General features: G+C 44.8%; 1 protein-coding gene and 1 pseudogene across 1 annotated transcript in view; one reads left to right on the plus strand and one right to left on the minus strand.

Moving 5' to 3' along the window:
- Window positions 1-27143, plus strand: part of GATB (glutamyl-tRNA amidotransferase subunit B) — a 506181-nt gene that overhangs the window by 87121 nt on the left and 391917 nt on the right. The gene's annotated exons all lie outside the window — the stretch shown is intronic.
- Window positions 10502-10620, minus strand: LOC134936733 (5S ribosomal RNA; annotated as a pseudogene).

Below are 27143 nucleotides of genomic sequence, written 5' to 3' on the forward strand. Positions count from 1 at the left end.
GATTGTGTCTCCTGCGAAATTCCCACTTCAATTGGAGAATATCGTCCATCTTTTGGTCTATGACCTCGACCGGGTCCTCGGTGCTATTCGTAATATATGTGCAGCATTTCACGCCGTACTGCGTTGCCAGTGTGACACAATATCCACCTGTTACTGCTGTGAGATAATTGAGAACCATTCTATGCTGAACCAGTTCTGTTTTATAAGCTTGAAGTTCTCTTCCAGTATACCTAAACGTGTCATCATACATTTCTGTGATATTATCTAACAAATTTGCAAGCGCAGCGATGTATCTATAGTTCAGCACTCCTCTAGCGGTGCGAGTGATATCTAACGCGATTAGAAACTGAATCCCGGTGGATTCATGGATCATGTCAGAGGCCGGATGCTCTGTTCTTTCTATCAGGTGCCGTTTAACTACGTGCTCGTAATGAGTATGAGTATAAGGAGCTTGGGCAACACGGTGAATATCTTTAATTTTGGCATGTGATACAGTCATTACTTCAGGCAGTACCTTTCCAATATAACACAATCCTTCAGAGTTTGGGGCAAGCCACTTATACGCCTTCCTCCCGCATATGAAATATGCATCATCGGGGAGAACATATGGGACGGAGTAGGACATAACCATATTACACATCTTCCATGTGAAATCTCCTAACCCTAATTCTCCCATCTGTCTAGTACACGTATCAGCTTGTACGATATGTGCACAGTATCCTGGTGATACCTCTCCAACTCTCGTAATCCTATTTCCTAGGGTATACCTATATTGGAAAGATTTTCCTCTACTGGCTATGTGGCGTATAAGCTCTGTATCTGTCGGCCTTCTATCTGCTCTATATGAAAAGGTCATGGTTTGGTTACTCCATGACACTTCCCAATTTCCCGGCTTTCGGGGATTGGAAATGTTAAAACATATTAGGGATCTATCCACATGATATTGGTGGAGCTTCAAACTAGGAGGACTGGAGATATTAAACCTCCTGTCCACCGGCCTCCCACCACTTAGCTCAAGTACCTCCCCTATCGTTAAAGGAAATGGTACTAGTCCTGATTTGCTATGACCTTGAGGTACTTGAGAGCATACCCAACAATCTGTTTGATTTAACACACTACCCACTAAGGAGTGATAGTCACTCAAGGGATGCCGGTCCATATGGATATTAAAACTGGATTGGCATTTCTTGATGCACCCATCCTCAACTACATTGTCACAGAGCCTACAGATACAGTTTTCTTCAGCTAACAATCCTTCACAATTCCTTCTATGGTCAATGCTATCGGATCGTTTTCTGATACTCGCCTTTGCTTGTTGATTATGTTGTTCTTGGGAAACTACGCCTCCATCTCTGTCATCAGAACCCATTCCAGAACCTCTCTCGACCTCCATGGTACTCTCGCCGGAACAGACTGCTCTGGTCAACATCATGGTCACCAGGAAAATCCGGATCACAGTCTCTTGAGGCAAGTCCATCTTAGGAGGAAACGAAGAAGAATGAGAAGGGGGAAAAATAATTTGAGGGAGAGGGGATGGGAAGTGGAGAAAAACAATAAAAGGGGACAGGGGATCGACAACTGCTTTTGATCTTGTGATTTTCAATGCTCAGGTGCCGCCTCAGTCCTCCTGGAACAGACACTCCAGTGATACAACTTCCTCTACCGTCTGTTCCTTATGACGGGACCTCTCTGGATCAGCAACCTTCTTACAATGGGACAAATGAACCCAAGTCTCTCTCTCGGCAACTTTCAATGCTGTAGTGCTAGTCAGTAAGACTTGGTATGGTCCTTCCCATCTGTCAATAAGGCAACCTGAGCGTAGAAAATTCCGTATCATTACATAATCCCCAGGTTCAATGTCATGACAATTACTATCTGGCAAATCAGGAATCACTAACTTCAGATTGTCATTTTGATTCCTTAGCTGTTTACTCATATTAACCAGGTACTTTACAGTCACTTCATTGTTACACTTCAAATCATCCTGAGGGTTAATCATAACATGCGGTTGTCGACCAAACAAGATTTCAAAGGGAGACAGATTAAGAGGGGACCTGGGAGTGGTTCTGATGCTGTACAGTACAATGGGTAAAGCTTCTGGCCATGTCAATCCTGTTTCTGCCATGACTTTGCTCAGTTTATTTTTAATAGTGCTGTTCACTCTTTCCACCTTCGCACTCGCCTGTGGACGGTATGGAGTGTGCAGCTTGCTATCAATTCCCATCAACTTACACATTCCTTGAAAGACATCACCTGTAAAATGGGTACCCCTATCACTTTCGATAATTCTAGGGATACCATATCTACATACAAATTCCTGCACAATTTTCTTAGCAGTGAACATAGCGGTATTTGTGGCCGCAGGAAATGCTTCGACCCAATTTGAGAACACATCTATACAAACAAGTACATATTTCAAATTTCGACAAGGGGGTAATTGAATAAAGTCAATCTGTATTACCTGAAAAGGTCCGCCTGTAGGTGGGATATGAGATGGTTCTGTTGGTATTGCCTTTCCGATATTCTTTCTCAAGCATGTAAGGCATGACACTGCTCTCTTACTTGCATGAGATGAAAATCCTGGGGCGCACCAATATGCTCTTACCAACTTGCACATTCCTTCCTTGCCCAGATGAGTCAGCCCGTGAGCTGCCTCAGCTAAACATGGAAGATATGCTCTGGGGGCCACTGGTTTACCTTGTCCATCCGTCCAGAGTCCTGAGGACTCCTGGCCATATCCCTTTGCCTTCCAGACTGCCTTTTCCTATGTGGAACACAAATTTTGCATTTCACACAGCTTCTGTGTGTTGATGGTATTAAATACCATCAGTTGTGTGGTGTCTGTCTGTCTGGGGGTACCAGCTGCTAACTTAGCTGCTTCGTCTGCTCGGCTGTTACCAAGTGATACTGGGTCCTGGCTATATGTGTGTGCTTTACACTTGATAACAGCCACTCTGTCGGGTTCCTGTATCGCTGTTAGAAGCCTTTTGATGTGAGCTGCATGCGCTACCGGTGTACCAGCTGCCGTCATGAAATTTCTGAGGCGCCATAGGGCTCCGAAATCATGGACTACCCCGAATGCGTATCTAGAGTCGGTGTAGATATTGGCTGATTTGCCCTTAGCCAATTCACATGCTCTGGTTAGGGCGACCAGTTCAGCAACCTGGGCTGAGTGAGGTGGGCCTAGCGGTTCCGCTTCTATGGTGCCTTGGTCATCTACGACTGCGTATCCAGTACACAAGTCTCCCGAGTCTGACTGTCTGTGACAACTACCGTCCGTGTAGAAAGTTAGATCTACATCTTCCAGTGGGTTGTCACTGATGTCAGGCCTTGCGGTAAAATTTTGGGTCAAATATTCCATACAATCATGTGTGTCCTCCTTTGTATTAAATTCTCCTTCCCCACCACTCTCATCCTCCACCCTTTGTGCCTGTCCAGGCACACCTGGGAGATATGTTGCAGGATTTAATGCACTGCATCTCCTTATGGTGATGTTTACGGGGGCCATTAGTGCCAATTCCCATCTTGTAAACCGCGCTGATGAGACGTGCCTGGTTTGGGCAGAATTTAGCAAGGCTGACACTGCATGTGGCGTATGAATTGTGAGGTTGTGACCTAGCACTACATCTTCGCTTTTCGTTACTAGCAATGCTATCGCAGCAACGCTTCGCAAGCATGTGGGAAGGGATCGCGCTACCGTATCTAGCTGAGCGCTGTAGTATGCTACTGGCCTGCTGGCATCACCGTGCTTTTGGGTTAGGACGCCTGCTGCGCAACCAGCACTTTCTGTTCCGTACAGCTCAAAGGGTTTCCCATAGTCTGGCATACCTAATGCTGGTGCCTGCGTTAGGCACTGTTTAAGTCTCTCAAATGCCATCTCGGACTCGTCTGTGTGCGAAATCCGATCAGGCTTGTTTGAGGAAACCATCTCCTGCAAAGGTAATGCTAGAATGGAAAATCCTGGGATCCAGTTACGGCAATACCCACACATTCCTAAAAACGTTCTGATCTGTTGCTGGGTTTGTGGCAGAGTCATGTCTCTAATTGCTTGAATTCTATCAGCGGTCAGGTGTCTCAGTCCTTGTGTTAGACAGTGTCCCAAATATTTTACCTTGGTTTGGCATAATTGCAACTTGTCTTTGGAAACCTTGTGTCCTGTGTCTGAAAGATGAAACAGGAGCTGTTTCGTATCCTTCAGGGATGCTTCCAATGAATCAGAACACAGTAGTAGATCATCCACATACTGTATCAATACTGATCCACTCTCTGGTTGGAAAGACTGTAAACAATCATGCAAAGCCTGGGAAAATATACTTGGACTGTCTATGAAACCTTGTGGTATTCGAGTCCATGTGTATTGGACTCCTCTGTATGTAAATGCAAACAAATACTGGCTGTCAGGGTGCAGAGGTACCGAAAAGAAAGCGGAGCAGAGGTCAATAACAGTGAAAAATTTCGCAGTGGGAGGGATTTGCATAAGGATGACAGCTGGATTTGGCACTACGGGGAACTGACTCTCAACTATTTTGTTAATCCCCCTTAGATCCTGCACTAGCCTGTAACCCCTCCCCCCACTCTTTTTAACAGGGAAGATGGGACTGTTGGCTGTGCTGGATGTTCTTACCAGAATGCCCTGTTGTAGCAAGCGCTCTATTACTGGGTAAACTCCTAACTCCACCTCTGGCTTCAGAGGGTACTGTGGGATTTTTGGAGCTATCCTACCATCTTTTACTTGCACAACTACTGGAGCTACGTTTGCCATCAATCCAGTGTCTTGTCCGTCTTTAGTCCACAGTGACTCTGGTATCTGGGATGTCATTTCTTCTACTTGGGATGGAGTCCTATTTGTCATAATGGTATGTGACATTAATTTTGATGGGGAGTCTAACATGTCTCGCACTTCCTGAGCGTGATTCTCAGGTATGTCCAAGAATACACCTTCAGGAGTACAATAAATGACGCACCCCATTTTACACAATAAGTCTCTTCCCAGGAGATTAGTCGGTGCCGATGCAGCCAGCAAAAAGGAATGCTTGGTATGTAAAGGCCCTATTGTAATCTCGGCTGGTTTGCTAACAGGGTAGTGCTGGACTACTCCCATTACTCCTATGGCTGGAATTGTCTTACCAGTGGTTCTCATGCCCACTGTCGAATTTATCACTGATTTGGCCGCCCCCGTATCTACAAGGAAGTTTAATGTTTTACCAGCTACCTTAATTGCAATTTCGGGTTCACTCCCAAGACTTGCAATCAATTTTACTGGCTGCAGATTACAGGTATGGCCTATTGGGTATGGTGACCTCCCTGAATCCCGCTGGCAGCAACAACTTGTGAAGGGGTTAAATGGGAACTACCAGAGGCTTGCCAGTCTCTGTTCGGGGGGTATCTTTTTGTTTCCCCTGCATGTGGCTCATAACTCCGTTTCTGCAGACCCTGCTCCCAGTGTCGTGTGTCGTGTCGTTGTCTAGGGGGTTGATATGAGTTTTGTGAATTTTTCACTCTACAGTCTCGTGCCATGTGTCCCTGTCTATGACAAGAAAAACAAGTTACCACATTTGACTTACCCACAGGGTTTGGTGATTTATACAAAGGCTGCCTTGTGGTCAGGGCCTGTATACTTACGGCCATTAACTTATCACCTTGTGATTCCCTGTGTCTGGTGATATTCCGATCGTGATCCACAGCTGCCTCTCTCAAAGTAGCCATCGACGGACCTCGCCAACATGGTTGCGTGGTCTGTACCCTTGTCTTTAATGTCTCTTTTAAACCATCCATTAGTACAGATACTGCTACTTCTCGATGGTTTATGTTTGTTTTAATGTCCTCTATACCTGTGTATTTTGCCATTTCTAGTAATGCCCTGTGAAAATATTCTGCAGCAGTTTCTGACTCTTTCTGTTTAATGGAGAAAATCTTGTTCCATTTAACTACCGCTGGAAAATACTCCTTTAACTGTAAACTTATTCTTTTTACGTTATCTTTGTTGTACACATCTGTAAGAGGTACATCCTGATCCAATCCACAGTCAGCTAAAAATTGAGCTGCATCGACATTGGAGGGTAAACATGCCCTCAGCAATATCTGCCAGTCTTTGTTATTGGGCTCTAAAGTGTTCCCTAGGTCTCTGATGTATTTCTGGCTAGCAACTAAGTCTTTCCTAGGGTCAGGGAATTCAGACACTATGGTTCTTAATTCCATTCGGGAAAATGGGCTGTACATGGCAATGTTCCTGATAGGAGTGACTCCTGTAGTGTCCGTTTTCCCATTTGGAACAGCTATTACCCTAACAGGATTTAGTCTACTAACATCATCCTGTGTAGATTCTACAGCCTGTGGTGAAATGGTTTCAGCATAGTGTATGGTGCCGTACTTACCCGTAGATACGACCTCACCTGTCCCTCCGCTAGGGGCCTTTGTTACTAATCTTATGGGTTGGGCTGTGCCTACTGTTGTTTCTGATATGGTGGCTGCTAGAGAGAGCGCCGATATTGTTGCCGATTCGTCCTCTTGATCACACTCCTGGGGAAAGTTCAAAACAGGGTACAACTTGCACGGGTTAGTACTTGCATTGGTTAACTTATTAACATTTACACAGTTGCTAAGTGTTTGTTTGTTACACCCTAATGCGTCATTCTCCGCAACCAATTTCTCTCCTGATATGTATGGTGGCGGCGGGGCCGTGGCTATCAATTTCTTGATAGGATTAGATCCCGCCGCCAGAGCCAGTCCTCTCTGTATTTCACCCTCCTGTTGCCATAACTGCAAATAATCATAATGTTGGATTCGTCTCTTTGTTGATTTAATGAGACATATCCTCCTCCTTAAATTTTGTAACACTTCTGGGCTAAAGCTACCTACTCTTGGGAATTTCTCCCCTTCATGCACCGTCATTCTCTCCCATTCATCACATAAAACCTCTGTGTGTGAACCATATTTTTCACACATTACGTACCTTGCCGACCCGACTGGTCGGTTTACTGAATCAACCCGAACCGAGGTTGATCGCCCCCTTCCTGAACAATTGGCCCCCATAACTTGCAGGCGTTGCTTTCACCACCTCTGACCTTCAATCAGGGTCTTCAGCGAACCCTTACAAAAACCAAAATGTTCACGATAGGCTGACGGTGGCGGTTTACCGAGTACCCCACTCACTCGCCCACGCCGACCAATACGACCTACACACTGCCTTAGCGCTGGCGTACTCGACCCAGGGCCCCTATGAACCTCCGTTTACTGGAACATGTGAGTGTGTTCCGCAGAGCATTGACCCTTTCCAGTAACTGTTGGTTGTTGGACAATTCCTGAGTGACCAGCGAACTTCCCTTCAGAAAATAAAAAATTACACAAATCACGTCAGAATGTACAAATAGTTTTATGACCGGTTTCGTACACAAATGGTACTGGTCAGACTAACTAATGCACACAATTACGTGCGGTACAATCGTTCAGCACATAAGCAACTAATCTTATGTACTGAGCGACCAGTGGAATCAAAAATTTCGGCTGCGAATTCCTTCAGCCAGAGCTTTATTGGCCTATATGGGTTTTGCACCAACCCCCTGGGTTGTGCCCTTTTCTCTTATTTATAGCGGACTTCTTTGTCTGCTGTACCTGGACCTCCTGGTCTTGTTATGGACCTCCTGGTCTGCTGCTACAGTATGACCTCCTGGTCTGCTATACTCTACTGCTCAAATTTTATATTTAACAAGGGATGCCTCCCTCGCCACCATGTACGACACTTACATGCATGTACCTCTGCGAGAACTCGACTTCTTGTGGTTCAACCTTGAAAATTGTATAAACTTATATATACAAAACACTCACTCACCACATATATACTTTTGTTTCTATTTCTATTTCTGCGCAGAAATTTTCTTTAAACCAGATGTGTTGTGAATTTGGAGAAGGATCTGTTAGTCTAAATTTCGGACACTAAAATAAACTTGCGCTATTTATCGCGTTGCCACCTTTTCGCCTGTTAAAATAACACTACCGTGTGATTTGAGTTACGTGGGCGTACCCGGATGCTCCGTTGCGTAATATACGCTGCGTGCGTCGGCCTTTGAGTTGCGTACGCGAGTCTCACCCTTTGTTAGAGACACGTGTACGCAAAGCAAATATCCACCGTAACACAACTAACACGTTTATCAATGTAGATGATCCTCGATCATCTACCGCGCACCACACCAATCTCTCCTTGTACCTTTAGGTAGAGTTGCGTGTGTGTTTTTACACTTTATCCCTTAATATATTACTTTTACACTTTAACTATAAAATAGCGACAAATCTCTCTTAGCACGTTTTATCAATTATAAAATGGCAAACAGGAGAGTGATATGAAAATACACGAATGAAAAAGAAATGCAGATATGTGCGTGCGTACGCAAGACAGAAATAAACAGTTTTAAAAGACACTAGCGTTTTGTTCTTACCTCCGGTTCCGGATTCCTTCAGCACCCTTTACTAAGTGAAGCAGACGCTTATCCAGACAGCACTACGAGGAATATGATCTCCCGCCCTTTGCTGATGGATAATGTCTGCTGAAATTACCTAGCAGAGATATGTGAAGGACGGATGAGCCGCCAATTGATAAAGCAGAATATTTATCTTATTTAAAACCCTTTAAGAGGTCTAAGAACACTGTACGCTATTGACGTATGGAGTACCGTAAGGGTACGCACGTTGCGTAACAATCGCTTAGCCGTAGTCGAGACGCTCAAGCGTCACGTTCGCTTACGGCCAAGAGATCACAGGTAGGCACGCTATTGGCTGCCGACTAACGTAATGATTCGCTACAGCGTAGCGGACGCTCGGGACCACGAGGAGATCACCAGCGGCGCAGACGCTCACAATGTTAAACCTTTATAACTATACCATAAAACAGTGTATTATGCAGTAAAACTTGGTGTAGAGATAGAGTGTGGATGCAACACAGTGTAACCTTAAAAGCGCTCTGAGAATACTTAACACTATAAGAAATACACAGATACCGTGCTTAGGGTCTAACGCCTTATATGATTGTTATACTTGAAAAAGAATAATACAATACAAGTCATACACTACAATATAACATAGACTAACTAACCAGATAACTACACAGTAAATACAATACAATTACGTTTAAGGGAAAATGAGAGAAAGAGGAGAAGAGAGAGAGAGATATGGCCCATAATAACAACAGAGACAATATGATTGCGGAGAAAAACTTACGCACAAAGGGGAACGATCGCATGCGCCTCTGGACATCCAGCTCCCGATTATCAGCAATGAGAACCGTTGAAGAGTGAGCTGGATGTGATCGGCTTGTCTATTTATGCCCCACACACAATACAATTCAATGGTCCCTACAATCTCATTGTTCATTGGACACAGGAATTCCTCTTCGCATTATAACAAAAGGTCATAGGTTGATTCATACAGGTGGGCTGTGACGATTTCCAACTGCTCAGGTGGGTGGGAAACTAGGTTTCCCGCCGCATGGATAAGTAAGTGCAAATAATAGTAAATGGACATAAACTTCTTATGTCCATAACTATTCGCACGAGCGATTAATCTGTTTCAAACCAACACCGGAATATTGCTAATTAAATACTCTTCCGATGGATACTAAACACCACTGTATTACTCCTGTCTGACCCTTCGTATCAAACAAAGAGGGATTTCTCTGTCCATGAACATGCTACATTAACTAAACTTTCAGATTCTATCAAAGGGACCATAATCTACAAAATACATTATATAGTTAAAATATGTAACGAAAGAGTCGCCCGCTAGACGCATACAATCTCTACCGTAAATGCGCATACCGTGCGCCTGCAAGTGCCCGCAACAGCAAGTATGCGCACGCACGGGAGAGCGCACGCATGCGCAGCAGGGACACATATGAGGTGCAAATATGGCAGTGTGCATCGTGATATTTTTCTGACTTTGACAATAGGGGATCACTAGAAATGGGTATCGAGGAACTTTGTAGTTGGTGGTGCTCCCAGAGTCAGTAGTATATGTAGGTATGAAGGGAGAAAAAAAGAAAGACTCTGTGTTGGGGCACACTTGATATGATGAAAATGATTAAAACTTAACTTTTAATTGAGTAAAGTCTAAAATGAAATTCTTTCAAAGTACACAGAAAAACACACATAGAGAGATTTCACCCCCACATCTAATATCATGAACTATTGATTTTAATGTGGATAATTATATACAGAAAAATCTACCAAAATTATTCTTTAAGATGCAATTGATGTGAAAAATATTAAAAACTGTAATATCAATGATATCCAGAAAAAATGGAAACAGAGGCACAAATCGGATAATAAGGATTTAGGTATAAACCGCTATATAGTACCAACTGTTGAGGATACTCCTGGTATGAGTAATTTTGCTGTGTGTGGTTCTAAGGTGCAATAACGTAACCAAGAACGGTTCTCTGAGTAGACAGAGGAGATGGTAGAAGTCAAAGGTTGCTCTGACACGTCTGCTTTTTGGATTTGGTAGGGACTTGTATTAACTGCACCCAATATTCCCTAGTGGTCTCCCATCTAGGTACTGATTGGGCTTTTCACTGCTTTGCTTCCAAGATCAGATGAGATTGGGCGTGACCAGTGAAATGTGGCAGTAAGTAACCCAATTGAAACAAATGAGAGAGTGTATGGTTAATGACAAATACAGAGGATAGAAGCACTTCTGCTTTCCAATTAGTATGCACAGGTTCTCTGTTACTCCAGTATTGCAGAGATACGATTCACTGGCATTAGGATGAGAGAGTACTGAAAATAAGGGAAGTATGTAAAGAAATAGGTTAAGGGCCTCACCTTCTGCTGTCCACTGTATAACTGCTTATAGCGGACAGTGGATGAGAGAGGCGGGCTGACTTTGCCTATTGAATAGGAAAATGTGAGTAGGATTGAGGACCTGTTTGTAAGAAATATTGGTGGTCATTCCGAGTTGATTGCTCGCTAGCAGTTTTTAGCAGCCGTGCAAACGCTATGCCGCCGCCCACTGGGAGTGTATTTTAGCTTAGCAGCGGCTACAAAATAATTTTGTGCAGTTTCACAGTAGCTTCAAACCTACTCAGCGCTTGCGATCACTTCAGACCTTTCCATTCCTGATTTGATGTCACAAACACGCCCTGCGTTCGCCCAGCCAAGCCTGCGTTTTCCTGGCACGCCTGCGTTTTTCCGAACACTCCCTGAAAACGGTCAGTTGACACCCAGAAACGCCCTCTTCCTGTCAATCACTCTGCGGCTGCCTGTGCGACTGAAAAGCATCGTTAGACCCTGTGTAAAACTACATAGTTCGTTGTAATAGTACGCCACGCGTGCGCATTGTGCCGCATACGCAGAAGTGCCATTTTTTTGCCTCATCGCTGGCAGTGAACGAAAGCAGCTAGCGATCAACTTGGAATGACCCCCATTGAGTATTGTAGTATTCAAAGCAAAATTTCTGTCAATTAGAAAAGATGTGCGTCATTGATACATGCAATGGCGCTGGAACAAGCAGTCCTCACTCTTACCAAACGAGTGCATGGAGACACAACAATAAGCAGATTCAATTTTATAACAATAGTTTATAACAGTAAAAGTTATAACAATATGCCAGATGATAAATGCATAGTCTTTAGAGAATCCCAGTTATTCCTCAATCACCATGCAGTTCCCACTCGACGAAGGAAGCTTGAGTATAGGATTCAGTAATTGATAGCAAATGCATACATAAATACAATTCTAGCAATATGCCAGGAAACGAATGTACAAATTAAGGAATGTCCAAATTAATCCAAGGACAGCTATACAATCTTTACTTAGTAGGAGGAGTGTAAATAGTGAGAATATGTAGCAAACATTAAGCTTAGAGCACTCATTTAAACAAATATTTAGACACATGCACAAAGTTGCATAGATATATGTGTCCAAGAGTCTGCAGCAAAGGTATTTATGATGTGCTGCAGGGTATGTTGCTGGAAATGCATAAATTATTTACATAACAGAAAAATAAAGTGATAGTCTGTCTAAGAAATAAAGAGTTGTAGGTATATATGAATCTCTTAGGCAAATCTCAACAACAGAGAAAATTTGACAAAACTCATAAGCCCAGATGAGTGTATACGATACCAGGAGATACGTGGACTGAACTGTGCACCGTTCTGCGCCACTGCTACACAGACGGACGTTTCACCAGGAGGTGCCTTATTCACTGTGTGTGGACATTTGAGACACATCTCAGTGTCTTCCAAGACTGTGCCATATCGAGTTCTTACTATACCAAACAGCATACTTATTACCACCACACGTATACTGTGAATACCAATTACTGAGCATTGATTCTTGCATCTGACTGCTGTTCGGATTAGTGAACTGTGTGCTTAATAAAGAACTTAACTTTTATTACACTGTCGTCTTGGTCACACTCTCGGGCACTGGTGCTAAGGGTTCACTGCATGTCCATGAAACTCATACTATCACCCAGGTTCACGTACATTAGCCCCTACGCCTGAGGCCTCCCCAGGCCAGCCTCAGCCCTGAGGTGTGACAGTTAGCACGGAGAACAGGCCCAAGCATCCAACCCTGTACAACAGCTGGCAGCCCGTCTAGAACAACAAGAGGCTGCACAGGGTCAGGTGATTCGCTGTCTCCAGGACCTCTCTACCAGGGTGGGTGGAATACAAGTAACCCTCCATGGTTCAGGGGCATCCAGTGTAACTCCGGTGGTATCCCCAGCCACCATTCCCATTTCTGCACCTCGACTCCACTTGCCAACACCAGCCAAATTCGATGGTTCCCCTGAAGCCTGTAGGGGGTTCTTGAATCAATGTGAAATACATTTTGAGCTACAGCATGGCAACTTCCCTGCAGAGCATACCAAGGTAGCCTACATTATCTCTCTCCTCTGTGGCTCCGCCCTAGACTGGGCATCACCTTTGTGGGAGAAATCTGATGTGCTACTATCCTCATACACAAACTTTGTGGCGGCTTTAGGCGCATCTTTGATGACCCAGGGCAAGTGACGTCTGCCTCTACCAACCGTCTCCGGCTGTGCCAGGGATCATGAACAGTCAATATTTAGTGCAATTCCAGATACTAGCATCTGAACTTTCCTGGAATGGCGACGCTCTTTATGCAGCTTTGTAGCACGGGTTATCCAAACGGATTAAAGATGAGCTAGCTACCAGAGACTTGCCTCAAAAATTGGATGAGCTCATATCTCTCCGCACAAAGGTGGATCTTCGATTCTGCGAAAGGGCGGCTGAGCGTGGGAGGTCTATGCTTCCTAAAACATCTGCAGTTGTTTCTCCTCACCAGCCATCTACTCCTAAAGAAGAGCCCATGCAGATTAACCATTCTTGTCTGTCACCTGCAGAGCATAGAAGACGCCTATCCAAACACCGGTGTCTGTACTGTGCTGCACCATCTCATGTTATTAACACTTGCCCTAAGCGTCAGGGAAACTCCAAGTCCTAGCCAGTCAATGAGAGGGCCGGCTAGGAGTGATGAACTCCTCTCCGTCATCCTGTGATTGTAATCTTCCTGTATCTCTACAAGTGTCTCAGCGCTCCAGGAATCTTATTGCTCTTCTGGATTCTGGAGCATCCGGGAACTTCGTAACTGCCGAACTCGTGAAACGGTGGCCCCTACCCACCGAGAGACTTTCGTCCTCTGTATGCCTGACTGCTGTGGATGGCAGCAGGATTAATGATGCTGTTGTTAATTACAAGACCCTACCTATCTGACTGAATGTAGGATCTCTCCACTCTGAACTATTATCATTCTTAGTCATTCCCAAAGCTACACATCCTATAGTTTTGGGCCTCCCGTGGCTTCGTCTTCATAATCCCCAGATTAACTGGAAGTCTACACAAATCCTGGCATGGAGTCCTTCCTGTTTTGGAGCCTGTCTTCAAAAAGTCCTTCCAGCTCGAAGTTCCACTTCCAAGCCTCCAGATGTTCCGCCTCTTCAATACCAAGACTTTGTTGATGTCTTCAGCAAGTCTTCTGCAGATATTCTTCCTCCTAACAGAGAGTGGGATTGTCCTATCGACCTCATTCCCGGGAAGACTCCTCGAGGAAGGACCTACCCTCTGTCTCTTCCTGAGACCCACGTTATGGAGGAGTGTATTAAAGAAAATCTTGCCAAGGGATTCATCCGGCCTTCTTCTTCACCTGCAGGCGCAGGCTTCTACTTTGTGAAAAAGAAAGATGGCGGACTGCGTCCGTGTATTGATTACCGTGACCTTAATGACATCACAGTAAAGAATCAGTATCCATTACCATTAATCACGGAGTTATTTGACCGTGTCAGTGAAGCTACTATCTTCTCCAAGTTAGATCTGAGGGGTGCGTACTATCTCTCATCCGCATCCAAAAGGGTCACAAGTGGAAAACCACTTTTAACACCCATGACGGACATTATGAGTACCTTGTCATGCCTTTTGGACTCAGCAATGCTCCAGCTGTGTTTCAACACTTTGTCCATGAAATCTTCCGTGATATCCTCTACTGACATGTTGTTGTCTACCTCGATGACATCTTCATCTTCGCCAACGACCTAGAGGAACATCGTTTCTGGGTGAAGGAAGTTCTGTCCCGTCTCCGTGTCAATCATCATTATTGTAAATTAAAGAAGTGTGTTTTTTTCCGAAGTCAAGTCCATTCCGTTTCTGGGATATATCATTTCTGGCACCGGTCTAGAAATGGATCCAAAGAAACTCCAGGCTATCCGAGATTGGCCGAAACCCACCTCTCTTAAAGGCATTCAGAGATTCCTGGGTTTCGCTAATTATTATAGGAGATTAATTTGAGTTTTCTCCACCATTGTGGCGCTGATCGCAGCTCTCACCCGGAAAGGTGCCAATCCTTCCAAATGGTCAGAAGAGGCTACCCAAACTTTCTATCTTCTAAAACAGAAATTTGTCTCCGCTCCAGTCCTAAAACAGTCGTATACCAACTTACCTTTCACCTTGGAGGTGGATGCATCATCCGTTGGAGTTGGTGCTGTGTTATCCCAGTGAGCCGCAGATGGCAACCTTCATCCTTGTGGCTATTTCTCCCAAAAGTTCTCTTCTGCAGAGTGCAACTACGCCATTGGCCATAAAGCTCGCCCTGGAAGAATGAGAGATACTTACTCAAAGGTACCTCTCACACTATCACCATTTTGACAAACCATAAAAACCTTCTGTACTTGAAAGCTGCGCAGTGTCTCAATCCTCGCCAAACTAGATGGGCACTCTTCTTTTCCAGGTTCAACTTCAAACTCTCGTTTTGTCCAGGGCCCCAGAATCGTAAAGCTGATGCCCTTTCCCGCTCCTGGGAGCTAGAAAGTGAGTCTGAATCCACTGGTAAACATCCCATTATTGATCCAGTGGCATTCTCCGCAGTGGGAGTGGACTTCATGCCTCCACCCGGAAAAAGTTCTCGTGAAACCAGATCTCAGAAAGAAGCTCTTGCATTGGGCACATTCTTCTCGCTTCGCTGGATACGCGGGTATTCAGAAAACCTACGAGTTTGTTTCCAGATCATATTGGTTGCTGACCCTGAAGCAAGACATCACTGAGTTTATTGCCTCCTGCCCTAAGTGTGCCCAACATAAGTTATGTCACCAGTCACCTGCTGGACAACTGATGCCTCTGTCTATTACCCATTGTCCGTATACCCATTTGTCAATGGACTTTATTACTAATCTTCCCGACTGTAACAAGTTCAGTACTGTCTGAGTGGTAGTTGACTGGTTCACCAAGGTGGCACATTTTATTCTGCTCACCAGTCTTCCATCAGCTTCCAAGCTGGCTCAAGTTTTTAATCAAGAAATCTTTAGACGTCATGGACTGCCTGAAGAGATCATTTCCAATAGAGGAGTCCAATTTGTGGCCAAATTCTGGCGAAGTCTGTGTACGGCCCTCCAAGTTAAGTTAAAATTCTCTACTGCTTACCACCCCCAGACTAATGGGCAAACTGAGAGAGTGAAACAGGACTTGGAGGCGTTTTTCTGTATCTATGTATTCTCTTCACAAGATGACTCGGCTCATCCTCTTCTGTGGGTTCCATCCCAAGGTCCATGTTTTCCAACCGCTTCCAGCAATGTCGGTACCTGCTGCTGATCTTACTCTACGACAGTTCTCCCAGAACTGGAGGAATATTGGGGGTAATTCCAAGTTGATCGCAGCAGGATTTTTGATAGCAATTGGGCAAAACCATGTGCACTGCAGGGGAGGCAGATATAACGTGTAGAGAGAGTAAGATTTGGGTGGGTTATTTTGTTTCTGTGTAGGGTAAATAATACTGGCTGCTTTATTTTTACACTGCAAATTAGATTGCAGATTGAACACACCCCACCCAAATCTAACTCTCTCTGCACATGTTATATCTGCCTCCCCTGCAGTACACATGGTTTTGCCCAATTGCTAACAAAAATCCTGCTGTGATCAACTTGGAATTACCCCCATTCATTCAGCTCTGTTGAAAGCTTCCGTTAGGTACAAGAAATTCACTGAAAAGAAGCGTAAAGTGGTTCCTGCTCTCACCCCAGGGGATCGTGTTTGGCTCTCCACAAAAACTCTGAGGCTGAAGATTCCCAGTATAAAGTTTGTGCTCCGATATATTGCCCCTTTCCAAATCGAGCAAGTCGTCAATCCTGTTGCCTACAAACTTAATTTGCGCCCATTCTTAAAAAAGTTCCCAGGATGTTCCACATCTCCTCAAGCCAGTGGTCTTGAATCAGTTCCATTCAGCGCTTCCTAAAGCACCCAAGGTTCAGACTCAACGCGGTGTTGAGTACGAAGTGGCAAAGATTCTAGACTCACACTTTCGGTACGGTCATCTTCAATATCTGATCATCTGGAAGGGTTACTGGCCAGAAGAACAATCCTGGACGAATGCTTCTGATGTCCATGCTCCAAGGTTGGTTCAGGCTTTCGACGACAGGTTTCTCCGTAAGCCTAAGAGGTGGGGGGGGGGGGGTGCTGTCACGATCTAGGTAACTAAACACACTTATTTACCATTCAAGTGCATTCTGAGACTGTCCCTGTGCTCCAAGCCTGGATTCCATCTGCGCTGTCTGCATGCAGCGCGCTGCATGGCATCTCCACAGTCTCTCCTCAGCGATCCTGGCAGTGCTGTCATGACAGCTATTCAGCATGTACCTCCTGTTCCAGCGGATGACGTCTCCTGTCTTCCACGCCATCACTATAAGTTTGCACGTGCTGTTTACAGACAGCCATGTTTGACATAGTCACTTGACTCTCCACAGCCAATCCACTGTACACAGAATCCTCTCTGATTGCTCAGACAATACCTGCTTCCCAGCAGGTATAAGTATCCTTAAACAAGGCTCCCTGTTGTCAGTGCTATGGTTGTCTAACCCAGTGTTGGATGTCTCTGCATTCTGTGGTTGTTCCTGCTTGCTGTCTTCAGTTTTTTCCAGCTCCTGTGACCTTGCTCCACTTAAAGATACCTGCACCTATTTCCATCCTGCGGTGCTGCCTGACTCTAGTGGTGTTTCCACATTGCTTTCTCTTACCAGCAGTGTTCCATCACCGTCTCCAGCTCTCAGCAGTGTGCCCACATTGTTTCCAGCTATCATCGGTGCTTCCACATTGCCTTCGGTTACCAGCAGTGTTTCTACACCATCTCCAATCATCAGCGGTGTTTCTACATTTTTTCCATTCATCTGTAGTGTTCCTACATCGCTTCCATTCGTCAGCAGTGTTCCCACATCGAACTCCAGTTCACCATTGGTGCTTCAACATCAAAGTTTGTCACCATCTGTGAATTCCACTGCATCCTCACTATCTGTGCCAGTTCTACCCAGCATCCTCGGCAGTCCTCCAGCTCTCAGCCTACCTCGGTGTTCTATCACCGACTCCAGCTTCCAGTGAGTCATGTTCTGGTCAGTATCAGTTCATCTCATCAGTACAGTGGTTAGCTGTTATCTCTATGGACTTACTAGTGTCTTCTAAGACTGTGCCATATAGAGTTCTTATCATACCAAACATCATACTTATTACCACCACATCTGAGGAACTGTGCTGCTACACGTATACTGTGGATACCAATTGCTGAGCATTGATTCTTGCATCTGACTGCTGTTGTGATTAGTGAACTGTGTGCTTAATAAAGAACTTAACTTTTGTTACATTGTCGTCTTGGTCACGCCCTCGGGCACTGGTGCTAAGGGTTCCCTGCATGTCCAGGTCAGCCTCAGCCCTCAGGTGTGACAGTTTTTTCCTGTGTTTTAACAAGCTTAATTTTTTTAATTTTTCGAGAGGGAGAAGGACTTCCTCATGAGAAGCTGAGCCACCAGTCATGAACATAGGCCAAGGCCTTATCCTTTCCTTGTCACTTCGTGTCGTGAATGGCATATTGCCAATTTTACGTTTTTTCATCAGATAATTTCTTTTTTTTCTGATTATTAATTTTTGCTTTTTGGATTTTACAGGCCCAATAACATTGGGCATCGGCCTTAGCAGACGATGTTGATGGAATTGCATCATCAATGTCATAACTGGTGGCAGCAGCAGCTTCAGCACTAGTACTAGGAACTGGTAGTGGTTCCGGATCTTCCACTGTTTTTTCCTCCAAATCGTTCTCCGTTTCACAGGACAGCAACCCTTTATTAATACAGCACACAGAACAGTGTCCCTTTATTTTCACAGCACCCCTGTATTCTTACAGCATACAGGACCAGTGTGCTTTTATTATAACAACTGTACCCCTGAATTTTTACAGCATACAGGGCCAGTGTAATATTTTTTTTTTTTTTAGCAGCACCCCTGTATTGTTACAGCATACAGGACCAGTGTGCTTTTATTTTAACAACAGCAGCAGCACCCCTGAATTATTACAGCATACAAGACTGGGCCAGCACCCCTGTATTTTTACAGCATACAGGACCAGTGTGCTTTTATTTTAACTGCACCCCTGAATTTTTACAGCATACAGGACCAGTGTGCTTATTTGTTTTAACAACATAAGAACCCATTAATTTTTACAGCATATAAGATTGGGCCAGCACCCCTGTATTTTTACAGCATACAGGACCAGTGTGCTTTTTTTTTAACAACAGCAACCCTGAATTTTTACAGCATACAGGACAGTGCCCCTGCCCCCTGTACAACACAGTGACAGCCAGGACAGCAAGACAGCAACAACACCCAATGTACAGCTGCAGCCCCCTAACAGCACATGAATCACCAGTGGCACTGACAGCCAGGACAGCACAGGTACTCTCAAAGCTGAAAGTGGACAAATCTATGGGGCCAGATGGGATACATCCAAGGACACTAAAAGAACTTAAAGAGGTGCTGGTAGCACCATTGACAGAATTATTCAACCAGTCATTAGCTACAGGAGTAATTCCAGAGGACTGGAAAAGAGTGAATGTAGTCCCACTGCACAAAAGTGGAAGCAAGGAAGAGGCAAACAACTACAGACCAGTTAGTCTTACATCAGTAGTAGAAAAATTGATGGAAACACTCTTAAAAGAAAGAGTTGTAGATTATTTTAAATCCAGCAATTTACAAGATCCCAAACAGCATGGATTCACTGGGGGGAGATCATGTCAAACAAATCTTATTGACTTTTTTGACTGTGTGACTAAAGTGATGGATAAAGGTGGAGCCGTGGATATAGCTTATCTAGAATTTAGTAAGGCTTTTGACACTGTTCCACATCGTAAACTGCTAAATAAACTTGGAAGCTTGGGATTGGATACTAGGATTATTGAATGGATAAGATCTTGGTTGCAGGATAGAAAACAGAAAGTTGTCGTAAATTGAGTGCATTCACAGGGGGGAAATGTTGCCAGTGGAGTACCCCAGGGATCTGTACTCGGACCAGTGCTTTTAATATATTTATTGGTGACATTGCAAATGGCATTAAAGGTAAAGTATGCCTTTTTGCAGATGACACAAAGGTATGCAAGAGGGTAGACACACCAGATGGGGTAAAACAAATGACTGAGGATCTAGGTAGACTAGAGTAGTGGTCAAGAGTGTGGCAATTACAGTTTAATGCCAAAAAATGCAAAATACAAAATCATGCAGTTGAGTCTCAAAAATCCAAAGGCTAAATATAGTATTAATGGCACTATACTGGAAATTACTGAGGAGGAAAGGGATCTAGCAGTCACTATTTCAGGTGACTTAAAGACAGGTAAGCAATGTAACAAAGCAATGAGGAAGGCTAGTCAAATTGTTTGAAAAATCATTTTGTGTGTACTCTCAATTTCGTTTGTCTGTACTCCTGGAAGTTCAAGGGAAATTGCTCATATTTCAAATTGTTCATCTTTTACATCTTTCATATCTTCTAGTGTGTATGGGCTTTAAGTTATGGACACACAAAAATTGGGATGATGCAGCGTTTTTCCTGCATTTAAATGGGTTGGCATAGGCAATGTCACCTCCTCTGCCTTCTCCAAATTTCTGCTTCCAGGTCTTGCAAACACCATGACCTCCAGCCAGAGCAGTCACGCAACCATGAAGGGGGTGACACTAAAATGCCGGATCCTCTACAGAGACAGGGAGACGTCTGCTACGCCACGCTCCTGTCACTGAGAACTGGAGAAGGAGCCGGGGGCAGCCAGACATCTCCAGGAATGCTGGGCACACCTTCAGAGTGATGTAACTAGGTGCTTCCTGCAAGGCCACAGTGATGTAAACTGGGCACACGAGGAGGGCTATTGGCTGCACTGGGTGTCACTGCCCTTGGTGCCACCATGGTCACCAGCTTACTATTTTCAAAATCCAATTTGGGAAAGAGGTATAATAGACCATCACAGGATGCCTTAGCAGCATGACCTTCTCCTTAATCCTCTCACTTGGCCCCTCACAGTATGGTAAATTGAGCAATATACTAGATGGGCCAAGTGGTTCTTATCTGCTCTCAAATTCTATGTTACAGTACAGTGTATGACTAATACCACAAGTAACTTTTGTTCTCATCTGCGCTGTGGAAGCCTTACTAGCCAGACTTTAAATGGATACAAATTTTTTTCTGTATATATCAAGATCCATAGTAGGACCAAAATATTGATGAAAATAAATTTGTGTGAAAGTACCATTTTTACTTGTTTTTATAAAAAAATTATGTAGTTGCCTAAGTGATTGTGCTTAATTAGATACATGATCATATGTGTTCAAAACACAGATTAAGGGGGGTATTCAAATGTTTGAAAAGTCAGTTGGGTGTCTGTTTTTCCTATCTAATAGACAGGGGGGAAAAAAGACATCCAACCGACTTTTCAAACAATTGAATCTTCCCCTAAGGCTCAATATTTGTAGTAATAATTAAATTTCTACTATGCTAAAGAGCAAGATGGTAGGCCTCTTAACAAAATTTAAAGTATAGACATTTTAAAGTTTTAATACAAGCTGTATTATGAATTATTATGTATTACAAGCTATTTTATGAACATATTGGGGGAAATTTACTAAGATGGGAGTTCTATTTAAGATAGGATGTTGCCCATAGCAACCAATCAGATTCTACTTCTCATTTATCTAGCACCTTCTAGAAGATAATACCTGGAGTCTGAATGGTTGCTATGGGCAACATCCCATCTTAAATAGACTCCCATCTTAGTAAATTTACCCCATGCTCTTCTACACTTTAGCAAAACTTTAGCTAAAGTCAGTGTTTACTTCATGTAAACCTATCCCTTGTATATTTCAAGTCAGCGGGTGGTCGTTTGAACTTTGCTCTTAGAGGACTCAGTAGTTTAGCAGTATTTGTGTGAGATCCTTAGTGACTGTCCTAGGAATACTAGTATTTGTAATCTTCTACAGCAGGGGTGGGGAACCTTTTTTCTATCGAGGGCCATTTGGATATTTATAAAATCCTTCGGGGTACATACAAAAATTCTCAAATAAAAAAATTACCCTGCCCCCCAGTAGGTCTGCCCCTTAGAGGCACTGTGTGTGCGCGCCGGAGGCGCGCGCGCCAAAAAAATGGGTGTGGCCAGTTAAAATGGGACGTGATACACATATGCCCCCAATAGTGCAGTGCCAGATCCACAATTGCCTCCACAGTGCCAGGTATACAAATGCCCCTCACAGTGCCAGGTATACAGATGCCCCCACAGTGCCAGGTATACAGATGCCCCCACAGTGCCAGGTATACAAATGCCCCTCACAGTGCCAGGTATATAGATGCCCCCACAGTGCCAGGTATACAGATGCCCCCACAGTGCCAGGTATACAAATGCCCCCCACAGTGCCAGGTATACAAATGCCCCCTACAGTGCCAGGTATACAGATGCCCCCACAGTGCCAGGTATACAGATGCCCCCCACAGTGCCAGGTATACAGATGTCCCCACAGTGCCAGGTATACAGATGTCCCCACAGTGCCAGGTATACAGATGCCCCCCACAGTGCCAGGTATACAGATGCCCCCCACAGTGCCAGGTATACAGATGTCCCCACAGTGCCAGGTATACAGATGCCCCCCACAGTGCCAGGTATACAGATGCCCCCCACAGTGCCAGGAATACAATTGAACCTCACAGTGCCAGGTATACAGCTGTCCCCACAGTGCCAGGTATACAGATGACCCCCCACCCCCCTTCCCGTGCTGCTTACCGCTGCTTCTTTCGGCAGGACACGGAGGAGAGCGCGGTTATGTTGGGCGGCGGCTTGTAGGACTTGAAACCAGCCGCCGGTTCGAGAGCCAATCAGAGTTCGCGGACCGGCAGCCACGGCTCCTGATTGGCTGCCAGTCCGCGAGCTCTGATTGGCTCACGAACCGGCGGCTGGTTTCTAGTCCTACACGCCGCCGCCGCCACCCGACAATAGCCGCGCTCTCCTCCTGAGTCCCTGTCCTGACAGCTGAGACACGCTGCCGCCGGACTGAGCGGCGGTGTGTCTCACAGAGAAATGGGTGGGCCGGAGCAAACGGCTTTGCGGGCCTTATACGACCCGCGGGCCGGTGGTTCCCCACCCCTGCTCTACCGTATAGAAGGCCTGGCCAATCGATGGCTCTCCAGCTCTTGTGAAACTATACATCCCAGCCAAGGGTGTTTTAAGAGAGGACGGGACCAGCGTGCAGCCTCCTTTGCGGGATCCCTCCTCTCCTGCAGCTAGCCTACTGCGCATGCGCAGGTCTCCGGGAACATGGCGCCTTTGCCTTGTTCCCAGGGACACCTCCAGTGCGCATGCACAAATCACACGGAAATGGCTGTGGCAGCCATTTTCCAAGTGATTTGTGCCCACACTGTAGAGCCGCCACGGCTGGACTATGGAGGGGTAAGTATACTCTATGGGTGGGTGCAGTGTGCCCCCCCCCCCCCCCCCCCCCGCATGCACCGCACACACTGCACCCATTATAGACACGCCGATGATCCTAGCATGCACTACCACAGTTTTAGCATTCTCTTATATCAAAACTGTAACAGGGCATACTGGGACTTGTAGTTTTACAACAACTGGAGAGCCACAGGTTGGCCCAGCTTTCTATATATATTAAGTATTAACACTAGTGGTGAGCCTTTTCAATGTGTTCAATTCCCATTGGTTGTTCAATGGATATAATATGAAACCTTTATCTGACTTTAGTCTAGTTCAGAGGTTCCCAAACTTTCTTGAATCAAAGCATCCTAGAGTATCAGCATTTTTTCACGGCACCCATAGGATAAAAGTTTTTTATTGCTAAATATTGGAAAAAAAATATTAAATTAAGTAAATTGTGTCTACTTATCCTCAGGGACAGTTATGTGGCGGTGTACAGTTCTGCTTCTGTTTGTCCACGTTTCATTATTGGCAGCCACTAGCACTGGTTTTGCCTATCACTTTGACCATAAATAATTTTATTTGGTCCTGGACAACCAACCCAAGGCACCCCTGCAAGAGCCTTGCGGCACCCACGGTGCCTAGGCACACAGTTTTGGAACCATTGTCATCTCTATCATGGGTGCAATGTGTGCAGTGCATACAGGCCACAATGCACCCATTTTATACTAACCTTCCTGGGGTCCCGCAATGCAAAAATCCCAGCTGCGCATGCACAATAGTGAAATTAGACTCCAGAGCATGGCGAGTGCCATGTTTCCAGGGACCTGCGCATGCGCAGTAGAATCTGGCACAGTGACGGAGCCTACAGCACCGGTGAGAGGAAGGGGCCCACCCGGAGTCTGCACACGGTCCCCTTCCTCTTTTAAAATGCCCCTGTTTGGAACCACTGGCCTAAGGGGACACGTACTAAGCAGTGATAAAAGTGGAGTAGTGAGCCAGTGGAGAAGTTGCCCATGGCAACCAATCAGCTGCTCTGTATACTTTTATAGTGTGCAAATTATAAATGTTACATCAATGCTGATTGGTTGCTATGGGCATCTTCTCCACTGGCTCACTTCTCCACTTTTATTACTGCTTAGTACATCTCCCCCTAAGGCTGTTATAAAAGAAGAGGTACTGTATGTAAATTTATGATGTGCCACGTCTGTGGACTGAATTTCAGTACACAAAATGAATATGAATGATTGACATTTGAACCTTGCTCTGGGCTTCCGTGTACAGATCACCAGATGACCTATGCCTTTCAGTATTGGGTTTCACTGGACTGAATGTTTGTCTTGTGTAAATCAAATAAATTACTGTAAATATATGTTTGATTACTGTATATATGTGCCTGGTCCTCATTCTCACAAGGTCTATTCGAGTCCAGACCTGCCCAGGGACAAATCTCCAGCATGTAACCCAAGTTGCCGCTAATACACATTAAAAAGGAAGGGTGCGGATGCTGGAGTGCATGGTTCCTATTTTCTATGTTGCCTCCTCCGCCTCACACACATGGCAGCAGGACCTACTTCCTCTGCTCTTGCTGTGGGAGCAGCAAATAGAATGAAGGACCCTGATCTGTGTGTGTGTGTGTGTGTGTGTGTGTGTGTGTGTGTGTGTGTGTCTGTGTGTGTCTGTGTGTGTCTGTGTGTGTCTGTGTGTGTCTGTGTGTGTGTTTGCGTGCATATGTCTATATGTGTGGTCGGATACTGCTGGGATCTTTGGTAGTTGCTGCGGTATCCAGTCAAAAGGTCAACATCTGAAATGGTGCCATGTGAGAGGATGGCAACATTTAGGATTAGGGTTAGGCACCACCAGCATGGTTAGGTTGTGGGTGGGAGGATAGGCAATAGGGGAAATGGCTTGGGGTTAAGGAACCCCCCCTTCACTCCTCAGATGCCTGCAACAGAAATTATTCTCACGTGATCGCTGGGATGTGGAAGAAGATGCTGGAGATGATGTAGCAGATGGAACATGGGTAGACCACAAGGTAATGTTTGTTGACAATTTGTCATGTCACATATCATCCATGGAGACATGACGAATGCCGACATAGTCACTGTAAACATGCTGCATTTTGACAGTGCGACCGCTGTCAGAGGTGCTGCTGGGGTGCTAGTAGTAAATGCAGAGTGGTGACTGGGTGCTTTTGAGGATTGGGTGGTGAATATAGGTGTGTGTGTCTGGATGATGCTGAGGTGTTGGTATTGAAGGCTTACGGTCATTAGGTCGACAGTCATTATGTCGACCACTATTGGTTGACATGCACTAGGTCGACATGGTCATTATGTTGACATGAACAAGGTCGACATGGAAATAGGTCAACATGAGTTTTTAAAAAATATATATATTTTTGGAACTTTTTCATACCTTAAGATCCACGTGGACTACGATTGCGAACGGTAACCTGAAGCACGGGGGCACGGTGCATTAATTGGGGTTCCTGGTCACTTTACAAAGAAAATTACAGCAAAAAAGTTTTAAAAAACTCATGTCGACCTAATGACCATGTCGACCTTTTGACCATGTCGACCTAATTCATGTCAACCAATAGTGGTCGACCTAATGACTGTTGACCTAAATCTTGTCGACCTAAATGACCCATACCCGTATTGAAAGTGGGGGGCTTGTGTCTGGAGTGCTAGTAGTGATTACAGGGGGGGGGGGGCATTGGAGGAGGAGTAGCAATGTATGTGAGAAAAAGCACAAATACTACCTTGATACAAATTACAGACCACCAGGTGGAAAGGAAACTATTGCAGGATATAACTAAAATGGTATTACAAGGAGAGGTAATAATTATTGGAGACTTTCATTTACTTGATGTAAACTGGGAGGTGTTTCTTGTAAATTCCACTAAAAGTAGGTACATCCTGAATTCCTTACATCTCTCCAGTGATTGGTGAGGAAGCCACTCATAAAGATGCAATATCAGACTTAATATCTACAAAAAAAGTGATAGAATATCTGACGCAAATGTGGGTGAGAAGCTAGCATCCAGTGACCAAGGATCCAGCAAGTATGGTTTAATATAAAGAAAGATACCCACTCATCCCATACAAAAATGAAGGTGTTATATTTTAGGAAGGCTGACTTCGTACAGATAGGAAAATGTGTCAGCGATTCTTTGGCAGAGGAAGGAACTTGAAAAGAGTCCAGAAAATAAAAAAGTGCAATACTAAAAGCAAGAGACCTTTGTATCAAATGGGTTATGAAAAGGAAGCCAGTGTGGTTTGCAAATGAAGTAGCAAGTATTATGAAAGCAAAGAGATGGAATAATGAAAAGGTATAAAACCCGTGCTTACCTCGCACCCAATTTTGAATTTCTGCAGGTATACATGCTCCCTCCCTGCAGTATCTCAGTGCGGAGAACCCTGGGGCAAATTCCGAAACTGCCCACATAACCCTCAGAAACTTCACATCCCCACTGTACAGTCCACACATATCCTCACATATTGGGGGTAAATTCCAAGTTGATCGCAGCAGGAAATTTTTTAGCAGTTGGGCAAAACCATGTGCACTGCAGGGGGGGCAGATATAACATTTGCAGAGAGAGTTAGATTTGGGTGGGTTATTTTATTTCTGTGCAGGGTAAATACTATCTGCTTTATTTTTACACTGCAAATTAGATTGCAGATTGAACTCACCACACCCAAATCTCTCTCTGCAAATGTTATGTCTGCCCCCCCTGCGGTGCACATGGTTTTGCCCAACTGCTAAAAAATGTCCTGCTGCGATCAACTTGGAATTACCCCCATTGTCTCTCTCTCAATTTCACATCCTCCTGAACACTGGACATCATTGCTATGTGACCATATAATGCAGCCCACCAAGAACCTTTGCAATCTTGTAGACCATTATGCAATAGGTAACACCTATCTGTGTGT

This window comes from Pseudophryne corroboree, chromosome 1 (assembly GCF_028390025.1).
Source record: "Pseudophryne corroboree isolate aPseCor3 chromosome 1, aPseCor3.hap2, whole genome shotgun sequence".
In the NCBI taxonomy this organism is placed as follows: domain Eukaryota; kingdom Metazoa; phylum Chordata; class Amphibia; order Anura; family Myobatrachidae; genus Pseudophryne; species Pseudophryne corroboree.